Raw genomic sequence first — 11,371 nt, 5'->3', positions numbered from 1 at the left:
ACTTAAAAAATACAATATCGCCTCTCTCTTTTCCACATACATCGACACTCTTCCGTAAATCGAAATCAAAGCTCGTCGGGATTGGAGTGAAGTGAAGTTCGTACGTCACTTGCATCGAACTGAAGTATGCAGCAAATTAAGGATCGTTCAAAACGTATTTTACAACAGATTCTACCACAGAACAAATTTATGTACTCGTTTGAATAAGAAGATAACTGTAATTGTTGTAAAAAATTATTACAATACAAACGAAACTTGTATGAAAATAGTAAAAAAAATTGAAAAATTGATAAAATATCAAAAATAAAAACAAAAAGTTGTACAAAATAATTGAAATATTTGAACGTCTCGCCCTCGGTAGGTAGCAAAAAGTGACAGTATTGTATGTTCCGAACGTATCTGCATATGGCGGATCCTCAGTTTGTGTTTATGTCAATAAGGTACTGATTTTAACATTTGCGCGGGTGTGGATTTATTAATTTATAAATGGTTATGTGCTAGTGAAAACTGTGTATTGTGTGCTTTTTCGTGATAATGTTTTTTGCCTTTGAACATTTGGATCATTTCATATCTACGGTGTTCTTATAAAGGTATGTAGTTATTATATGTTTCATTCTATAATTTAAGTTTTCTCGTGTTTTTATTTTAACCGTGTAAACACTTGGATATCTGTTAAATAAATAGTTTAAGAAATCCTATGAAATACATGTACAGTTAAGTTCTTTCACGACATTAATCCAGAACTCTTCTTAGGTTATCATTATCGCCAAATGATAACTTTTACGAGATTACTACAGGATCTCCAACCAATTATTGGTGAATTCAACTCCGAAAATCTATAAACCATAGTCAATCATACGTACAAAGTATCTGTTAGTAAAGAAACTGCATCATACATTATCTGCTGTATGAAACAGCTGATTAATAGCTAAGCTTTAAGCTCCAGGTTTATAAAAAAGTAGAATAGCTTGTGACAACTTGAGCATTCAAAGAAAACAAATTATTTATTAAATTTATTGTGTTTTAATTGTAGAAATGGGGAAATGATATTTATAAGTCAATCTTTGCCAGTTGGTCAGACTTAAAAATTTGGTGTAAAATGTAATTATTGAAAAAATTATATCATAAAATATTCATCATATCGACAAAAATAAGTAGATGGATGCCTAACATGAAAAACGAACATGTATGTGTCTATGACATAAGTAATATTGTAAAGTAAGTTTGTAGATTAGTTTTGGGAAGGAAAGTTATTAATTTACATCAAATTGTATCTTGAAATCCTTAAAAAACAGTTTTATTGTTTACCTTTAACTAAGTGATTATGACATTAAAATTCTTAAATAATATATTTAGTAAATGTTATTAAGTACAGTAACTATCTACACACGTACCTACTTATTAAAATCAATATCAATTTCCTGCTTCGATAATATTTTATAAAAAAAAAAAAAAACATTGACCACTTTTATTTTTTCAATATGCTGCCAGTGTCTGAGAATGGCCAGTGTTTATGAAAGACACATGTGTATGTTTATACCATGATTCACATGCCATGTGTTCATGATTTATGATAACTTCAAGTTTTAAGTCTCAATATTAATGTTCTCTCTAAAATTTATGATAAGGCTTAAGAATAAATAATGAAGATAGATATCTATTTAAAAATATGATTTGTCGACCAGTCAAAATTAGTTCTTTGAAACCTTTTTTTTATACTTGTATAATATTATGGACACTTAAAAAAATTGTAATAATCCAACAAAATATTTTCAATATTATTGTTATTGTATTGATCACAGAAATTGTTTCTGCTTAAAACAAGGAGTGATTAGTTTTTTGTTAGTAAATAATGTTTATCTACATTATTAATAATATAATGAGATAAATATATCAATTAAATTTTTTACAAAGTATAATCAAAGTATCTTATTATTGTTGTTAACCAATTAATTATTATAGAATTCTGACTTCAATAAGTCAAATAATTGTACCGTTTAGGTATGTCTCATAAAAAAAGGTTTACTTCTTATCTTTTCAGAGGACTTATTTTCTGCGATACACTGTCATGTTTAAAATGGCTAGTTTGCAAAGAAGAATATTATCATATTTTTATCCCTTATGGGGTTGACTTCAGCTCAGGGTCTACTTCAGTTGACTACAGTCTCAAAAGATTGAAAGGAAATTATCTATTTATCATTTATTAAATATGTAAGAGAAGAGAAGACACTGATTCATCAATTACCCACTAAATTACCATTTTGCTGTTGTCACAATAATATCCACAGCATCTATAAGTTCACCTACTTTACAATTATTGGCAACAGTGGCATTGTAATAGCCAAATGATTGGTCCAATTTGGATGATTTTTATTTGAAATTTGTTTGAATGTCAGCCAGGAATGGTATTTTATTAAAATTGCTTTAACCAGTGCAAGTAGATTTAATTTAAGCAGATGGTTAAAATTAGAAGCTTAAAGCATTGAAGCTTAGTTTCAATTCAAATTATTTGTTATTTTTAATGTTGGCAAAAATAATTTGGTACAATAATTTTAAGTAAGCCTTATTAGGTTCAAGTACAAGAATTATTTGTCATTTAGTAAATTATAAGATTAACCCCTCCGGAAAAAGGACTTGATTTTATATGTTTAAGTATAGTATAAGATTAATACTTAATGGGACTCTGTTATTCAAACATTTGTTTTAAAATTGGAAATTTGTTTCAAAATTCTAACATCCAAAATGAATGCAAAAATTTCTGCCTATCCCGCCTGTACATAAGTGGTGATATAGTCGCTCGTAACGCCGTATGTAATTCAGCGGTCAGCTTGGCCCGTGAGTTACGGTTAGATTACGGATAGGTTTGGCATGTTATCAAACCCCGGTCGTTCACCCGATCACATATTTATCCTATCTAGGGAGACGTGCGTAACACAGAGTAACCTTGTGGCCTTACAAAATATTTAGAGTACAGAAGTGTTCATCTCGCAGGTTACAAAAATTATATATAAAAAAATTAACGTATGTTTTTTATCGTCTTATTTTAATTGAATTTGGAATTGTTTATTTGAATTGAAGTATCCAATAATTAAAAATGTAGCTTAATAATTTTAAAGGGCGCAATATTGTAAGTATTTTTTGTGTTCCATTACTGAGTAAAAACCTTCCTTTTCTTCTTTAAAACATCCATCGTTTTTTCCGTCCATTCCTTAAAAAATATATATTTAGTTACTTTGAGGAATAAATTAATATTAGTTCTGCAAGTACGCTAACTATCAGACCACCAATTTCAAAATTTTTGGCTTTAGAAAAGTGTACTTACCACAATTTGGGAGTGGGAAAATGAGCTCTATTATTAATGGTCTAAATAAAGATCTAAGAGCGAATTCATTTATCTCTGCTATTTGCCATACAAGGAGTACCTACTGCCTTAGCATGATACATTTCCTACCTACCTGAGCCCTTTTTATTTGTGTTTGTACAGTGTTATTTATTCGATTTGTTTAGCTTAGCTAGTCGTAAATGTTGATACAGTCTGTCTGATTAATACGACCATCGATGGATGGTAGTAAAGTCCAGACACTTTTCGAAAAAGAGCAGTCAAACTACCTATACGAATTCTTCAGTAGTACAGCTTTACTCGTAGCTCGCTCATTAATTTTGTACAGAGATAGATTTCGGTAGTTTAAAAAATTTTGCTTATACTTTCCTACCTAGTTACTTTTATTTTCATGTTTTTTTCAATAGAAATCTTGTATAAGTATTATATATTTTTTTTATTTTTTAACACTATTTCTCTTTCAATGCGTGTTCTCAGTCGCATCCTTCACAGCAGTGTTTCGGAGACCAAGGTCCGCCTTTCGACTCTGAAAATAAAACCGGGGAAAATTTTTCATCTTTGAGGGCTTGAATTATGCCCAAAATAACTACTCCACGCGGGCGTAGTCGCGGGCCCAGATAGTATCCTAATAAAATAACGTGAATGTAGATAAGACGTGCGACAGCTGAAACACATTGTATTGCCCTTAGCGAATCATAAAACTCCCGATACATACGATACGGTTTCATTAATTAAGGTAATAAAAACTATTGAGTTGGCCTGATTGATAAGGCGGACGTTTCAGTAGTGATTTCAGTATGAAAACATTTTATTAATTGGTCGTCGTTATATAATTATCCTCGTGGTTAATTGAATAGGAGCTTTGTTATGCTTTCGCTGTGGTTTAACGGAGAATTTTTGTTAGAATTAATTGCGTACCGAAAGCTCATGATATTTTTATTACTTACTGTTTTCTTTATATTATTTGAATTTTCATGATCAAATTTTGATTTTTATTCCTTATTCTTCACTATTTATATTTACTTATTTAAACATTAATTATATAGGTACCTTTAATTACTTTTTTAATTGTGAATTACGCCTTAAATCTTGAATTAATTAAATGGCGATTATTGAATTGTTGTTAATTCCTATATGTTAATGATTATTTTCTATTGAGTACTTTGTATAAGAAAATTCTTAAATGAATGAAAAATCCTCACGAAAAATCCCCCAAGTTGTGATTACATTTTCCGACGCCAGTTGATGATGCTCCCCTTATCGTATCAGTCGTTATTTGTGCCTCTGCCGATGCGCACGCTCGATCATCTATAGCTACTAACCGTTATATATATATATATATATATATAACCATTATATATTATGGTTATATTATGGTTTCTTCAATAGGAAACAATCGAAAAATAGTCACTTTTTTTTTCAAATTATGTGCATAGAGGCATTTGGCAAAGATGTAATGGGCTGTGTGCTTATTCAAAGTTATTGTCATGCTACACTGTACATAATAATGATTTATTAACTCCACATTGTACTACTGAATACCTACTAACCGATGCTCTTACGGTGAGGGAAAACATTGTAAAGAAACTTGCACATTCAGGCAACTGGATGTTTGAACATGTTCGATCCAAAATTGGTTAGCTTGCCCTGCAAAGGCCTGATACAAATTCAAAATCACCCAATCCAGGATCCATCCGGGCTTCAGAGTGGTGAGGATTTCATTGAAGGGCATGACGAGAAGGTTTAGTAAGCTGTTAAAAATAAACCTTACTATGAGTGCAATAAAATATATTTGTCATTTATTCCATTGCGTTATAACATATCACCCAAAATCCTCAGGTAATGGAATGATCCCCATCTATATTGTAGTCGTTTATTTGAGAACGACCAATTGTAAGTGATCGACATCTCGCCAAGGTGAAAAATCGGTGCTTTTCGTGTTCGGCCCCCATTCCGTCAGCCCCGGAACGTATACTAATACCTACGTAAAGGTCTCCACATTCGAACGTGGTAAAATAAATCAATGTAATATTTTATAGTACGCGTAATTTGGCTTTTGCTGCGTCAGGTGTGTTTTTTTAGAATTTTATGGTATGGATTTCTTACTACTGTAAGTACTATGTGGGTTCGTTGTTGGACATGGTTTTAAAATCGACGAGTCAATTTTATTTTCGTAACTACCTATGTAAAACCACTGATATATAGATAGATAAGTCATTTATTTGATTAACTATTCATACACACAAGAGAAAAGATTGGTATGTTTATAATTTGTATGTCTGCAACGAATAAACTCAAAAACTACTTGACCGTTTTTTGCGAAATTTAGCACAGGTATAGAATACACTTTCGGGAGTTACATATCCTTTTTTTTTTCTGAAACTTCCCACGGGAGCGAAGCCCCGCGCAAGCTAGTATAACCATAAATTGATAGTGGTATTGATCATTTATGTAGCTCTATGAATTATTTTCTTAACAGTTATCAAATTTTGACGGCAGATTGTTAAATTATGGTGACTACTATTAACACGTCTTAAACAGAATTTGATACTCAACTACGTTATATTTCTCCTAGAAATACATAATATATTATAGTTACCAAGCATATTGTATTTGTCTTCATAATGGACTTTAGATGTCTAGGGTTGAGTTTCAAAGCAATACGAGTGAGTGTAACCAATTGTAATGTTTGCGCGCTTACTTGAATAATGTTAATGATATGTTTTGATTTATTTCTAAGATTTGTGCTTTCGTAAGAACTCGTAAGGAATAAAAATATGTAAAAAAATAATGTATATATTTAATTTCTAACAAGAGTTCCAAAGAAGTAAATAGTACGTCGATATACTAGTACAAAAAATTTTTAGAATACTTATAAAAATTATAGCATTATAGGGTCGTCGTCGAATTATTTCAACTCGTATCATGTGTCTTCTGTCCTATCATTATTCTACAAACTGTGATGTGAAATTGCGGAGTGTAACAGAATTTACACAATGAATTTTAACACAATTACCCTGAGATATATTAAACTACCTAGTTTATGTTGTGCTGCTGTTGTCACTCTAGTTCTTCTGTCTATATCTGCAAATTTTGTGTTCGTGTCGTTGAATATATACTACAAATACTTTATATTCCTATGTTTATTTTTTATTTGCAAGACAAACAATCTTTTACAAAAAATAGTGCCACATATATGAAACAAATGGTCAATTACATGTCCTCACTGATACAAAACATTAATACAATAAAAAAGGAACATTAATCTTTAAACATTCAACAAAAACTATTATAAAGAATTTAATAGCTCACATACCTAATATATGGATGGTTGGATCGAAATAAATCCTTTCGAGGACATTTTTCATTCCGAAATTTATACTGGGAGTATTCCTTATTATTATGCATTCCGTAGTGATAATAATCTTGGTTGACTGTACCACGCTACAATTAAAAGGTACACGTACGTTGTACGATACGAACTCCACAATTGCACATGCTTTTAATTTAAATTTAGAAATGGTTATTATTTTCATATGCGCCTTCCTTCTGTCTGGTGCACTTAATACGGTTTGCAGTGAAAATAAACGTATTCATATTACTGCATTTATTTAAATGCCACCAATGCATAAGCATTACATACCGGTTTATTGACAGAAAAGAAAAACTTAAGAATTTCGCCAATCTTCTTTGTAAATACATGATTTTGTATGTTTCATTCCTCACTTCATCTTTACACTTTTCCACTTTTTCTGATTGGTCTGGGTCTTGAATGTTTATCTATATAAATATTTATAATTAAATATAGTATCGTTGAGTTAGTATCTCGTAACACAAGTCTCGAACTTACTTCGAGGCTAACTCAATCTGTGTAATTTGTCCCTTATATATTTATTTATCTCTTTCTCATCTGAGCGTGTTCCTAGTTCACGTCCACCGCAATACTTCAGGGCCCTAAGTCCGTGTTCAGACTTTTCACTCAACATTTTGTCTCCGGTCTTTAGCGTCCTCAGTTGTAAGTCTATTATCTGCAATAGTATATCATTGTATGCCACGTTCAATCTTGTTTACCTGTTTTTGTTATACTTAATAAACTGCTTTTTTTTCGACACAGCTCCAATTTAAATTAGAAAACTTTACTGTCAAAATTTTTTGTAAGTGCCAAAATTCTAAAGATTTTTCATCCCATTAGTTTTCCATTGAACACAATAACAATAGCAAGAACAACATAACCACTTTCCCGAATCGTCTCAAACCTCACCATTAAACTGTTCATGATATCTGCGAAACTTCTCGTTCTAGTTGAGTGTAACACAAGTTCCCAGTTCGGTACAATTTAGTCGTCGTGATAGTTAGTACAGATTTCAAACTTCGCATACTCGGATATTTTACCAAATTATTTCGCACCAAATAAGTGTTATAGTAAACTATAGAAGACTAAAACGGCAACAAGCGAAAACATCGCTTGTTGTCCGTTTTAGACTATGGTGGATCGGAAGAGGACCAGAACGGCATAATATGCGTTTATATTAGTTTACCAAGAAAATCGAAATTGTTACGAAACATTAACCTCCTGGCGTTTTTACCGGTTACAGTCTCACTTCTCTCTCACTTAGTCCTGGATATTGGAAGGGTAGAACCAGTCAAGTTTTAACAATTAAGTTTTTAAAGTTTCTTAGAAAAACCTCACACATAGAGATTCATGATTGCTATCCAGTCGCCTGAATGTGCACGTTCGCTCACAATGTTTTTCCTCACCGTAAGAGCATCGATTGGCAACGACGGAGTACATTTCTTAGAAAAAAGGCATCGCACTTTATTCATCGCCACTTTTCCACTATCAAAGCCCTCAACCAAAATGCACCTAACTATCTGTTAATTCGGTTCAAATTTTAAGTCGATTTGTACGCTACATTAGTTCGCCGTGTTAGCAGCGTACCTGTGCGCTGTTCACTGTTTGTTTACCAGACCAGCTATTACCGAATTAACATAACCGCTCGAGCACTTGCTAACTATTGTCCGATGTGGGACGAGTCACTAGTTGCATATAGATATGCTGTTTGTTCTGCGAGTTTTATTTGAGTCGCTCTGTATAAAAAATTAAGAGACTTACCCAATAATAGGATTGCAGTTATGCATTTACCATTAGCATCGGTTAGCAGTTTAGCACTTAAATTAACAATATAACTCCGAAAAGAGTCATTGGTTGGTAGGCTTCGATCATGATGATCGAAGTTGGATAGACAAGGCAAGATTTAAATCAGTGTCTCCCTGCGCTTGACGCTTTTCTTTGTCACGTTAACGACATTTCGACCAATAAGGTCGATTGATAAACACTCCTTGAATTAATATAACGATTTTGTGATAAGCTTAAACCAAAGTAAGCCAAATAAGGTAGTTAGTCAATCGTCAGTTTGACAAAATCATAACGAATGTTCACAGCATATTAACAGCCCAAATATATGACGCATTATACGATAGGGATAGGCTTGCAAACTTGGGATTCTTTTTTTAGGTGATGGGCTAGCAACCTGTCACTCACTATTTGAATCTCAATATCTCAATTCTAACATTAAGCCAAATAGCTGAACGTGGCTAATCGGTCTTTTCAAGACTGTTGGCTCTGTTTACCCCACAAGGGATATAGTCGTGACCATGTATGTATGTACTTCATTATTAAGTAGTAGGTACTTTTATCTTTTTGTGAAGAGGTACACTACGCACTATCCAAGACTTAATTTGAGACCTTTCATGTTTACAGATTTCAAACGAGTTGTATATATATATATATATATATATATATATATATATATATATATATATATATATTTATGGCTATTCATCATATTAAAGTGACTACCATATGATGAACCTGCTCGCGAAAACATTCGCATCGTTACAGCTTATCTTTTATATGAACATTCAATAAACCCAATACATAGGTCCATAAACTGTGTAGTTTTACAAAACGGCCAAATATTTACTACCAACAAACGAATAGTACCTAAAAATCACTATTCGATTTACCGATAAAAAAGCAATAAAACAAAATGTACCATCAACGGTGGTATCAAACACGGAATGCCGCCTTTTTCCTATTGGCCACTTTCCAATCCATGTTTTACCATTGTCTAGTCCACTTCTCACAATATTGGAATCCTCCGTTCGTGATGCAGGAATTTCTCCTTTTTATTATAGGCAAATACTAAGGACTCGTGGAGTACCTACTCTGTTTTGCATTTTAACTGCTGCTGCTATCATTTCGATATTGGAAATGATTGGAATGTGTACTATAGTATGGCGTTAGGAAAAGCTCGTCTTGTTACCGCAGGTCACCAGAGGCTGGGGATTCGGAATGAACTGAAGCAACTCGAGCAGATTGTCTTGTATGTTTGTTTGAAATTTCTTTATACATACATATGGTCACGTCTATATACCTTGCGGGGTAGACAGAGCCAACAGTGTTAAAAAGACTGAATGGCCACGTTCAGCTATTTGGCTTAATGATATAATTGAGATTCAAATAGTGACAGGTCGCTAGCCCATCGCGTAAAAAAGAATCCCAAGTTTGTAAGCCTATCCGTTAGTCGCCTTTTACGACATCCATGGGAAAGAGATGGTGTAGTCCTATTCTTTTTTGTATTGGTGCCGGGAACCACACGGCACAGAACTTTACATAGTTACAATAAATAGTTTGTAATTTTATGTTGATTCATCAGTACGAAACCTCTGACAATATACTTGAGTCCCAAAAAAATTATGAATATGGATCCGGTTAAAAAAATCTGTTGCTAGTCTTAGTGTATTTTTAAAATAAAGCTACCAAGTACAACATGAAAAGAGAGGGAAATATAATGTTCCGATAAATACGAAACCTTTTATAAATATGAAACTGCTAATTAATTAACCAGACAAAAAAAAACATTTTTATGATTTCTATATCCTCAAACCGTCGGCAATTAATTTATTGATCCAAGATTCGTTCTAGGTAGATATTCAAAGTGCGTCCCACAGAGAAGTGTGTACAGTCAACCGCATATCAAGTTACCCTGTAAGAAACTCTATTACGTCGTAATAGAGAGGAATTTGCCGTGAATTTGGGTAGGTTGATGTGCTGTTGATTGTACAAAGTGGAGCTTTTTAGGTTATTTAGGTCATAGATTTATCTCTCCACCGAGTTCTATTCAGACTCATTCAGCTCAGCCTTCAGGGAGTGTTGGTAACAGACTATTAAATGTCTGAAGTTCGTTTAATTTATATTACCTTTTTATTAGTAACTATGTTAATGCTGTTGGTTTTCAGTAGAAAAGGCTTTTTGCGTTTTTAAACTTATGTTTAGCCCAGCGATTTTCGTTTTTGCCAATAATTTATACTGGCTTTCCGTTTGGTACGCTTACATCAAGGCCTAATTCTTTACGGGGTAGGTAGAGCCAAGAGTCTCGATCAGAAACGAGGGTTAATCTCTTTGCTACCTATTTACTTTGTATTCATTTATTTAAGCTTTAAAGGTGACTTTAGTCACCTTTAATTAAACCTTTTAATATATAAAACTTAACTTATTTCACACATACATACACACACATAATCAACACCCCAACTGTCTTTGAAAGCTTTCAAAAAAAGCATAGCAATAATCTTAACAATGTTTCACATCATGTTCAACACTTGTTCAATAACAAACCTTCTAACTTTGCAATTTTATAGCACAGGGAATTAGATGCTATCTCCAACTCCCATCGCGCGGACGGCGTCACGACATAAACGGAAGCTGGTTTAATAAGGTCTCGAGATAATTGGGTTAAAATGCATTGTGTTGTACTCTGCAACTACACAATATAGCGTGCAAAATAAGGAAAGTATAGAAGTTGGCGTCTTCATTTCAGTACTTTGGTCTTGTGTCTTAGCAGACTAAAGACAATTAGATTAGAGAACAACTCGTCAGAGCTGCTGCATCAGGCCCCGTAACGTGGCACGTTCGACGCCGTTTTTTCGTATCGCTGTCCCGTTTCACCTCATAATAAAAAGCGAAAC

General features: G+C 33.0%; 1 protein-coding gene across 2 annotated transcripts in view; it reads left to right on the top strand.

Annotated features, from left to right (window-relative positions):
• The first annotated feature begins 387 nt into the window (after positions 1–387).
• LOC106141380 (tyrosine-protein phosphatase Lar) overlaps positions 388–11,371 on the top strand; it is a 365,581-nt gene continuing 354,597 nt past the window's right edge. For both annotated transcript variants that reach the window (XM_060946413.1, XM_060946412.1), the window contains exon 1: positions 388–590. The gene's annotated coding sequence lies outside the window, so the exon portion shown is untranslated. The remainder of the gene's footprint in view (positions 591–11,371) is intronic.

Source organism: Amyelois transitella, chromosome 11 (genome assembly GCF_032362555.1).
Source record: "Amyelois transitella isolate CPQ chromosome 11, ilAmyTran1.1, whole genome shotgun sequence".
Lineage (NCBI taxonomy): Eukaryota > Metazoa > Arthropoda > Insecta > Lepidoptera > Pyralidae > Amyelois > Amyelois transitella.
The sequence above is the reverse complement of the archived record's forward strand: the minus strand, read 5'-3'. Positions and strand labels throughout refer to the sequence as shown.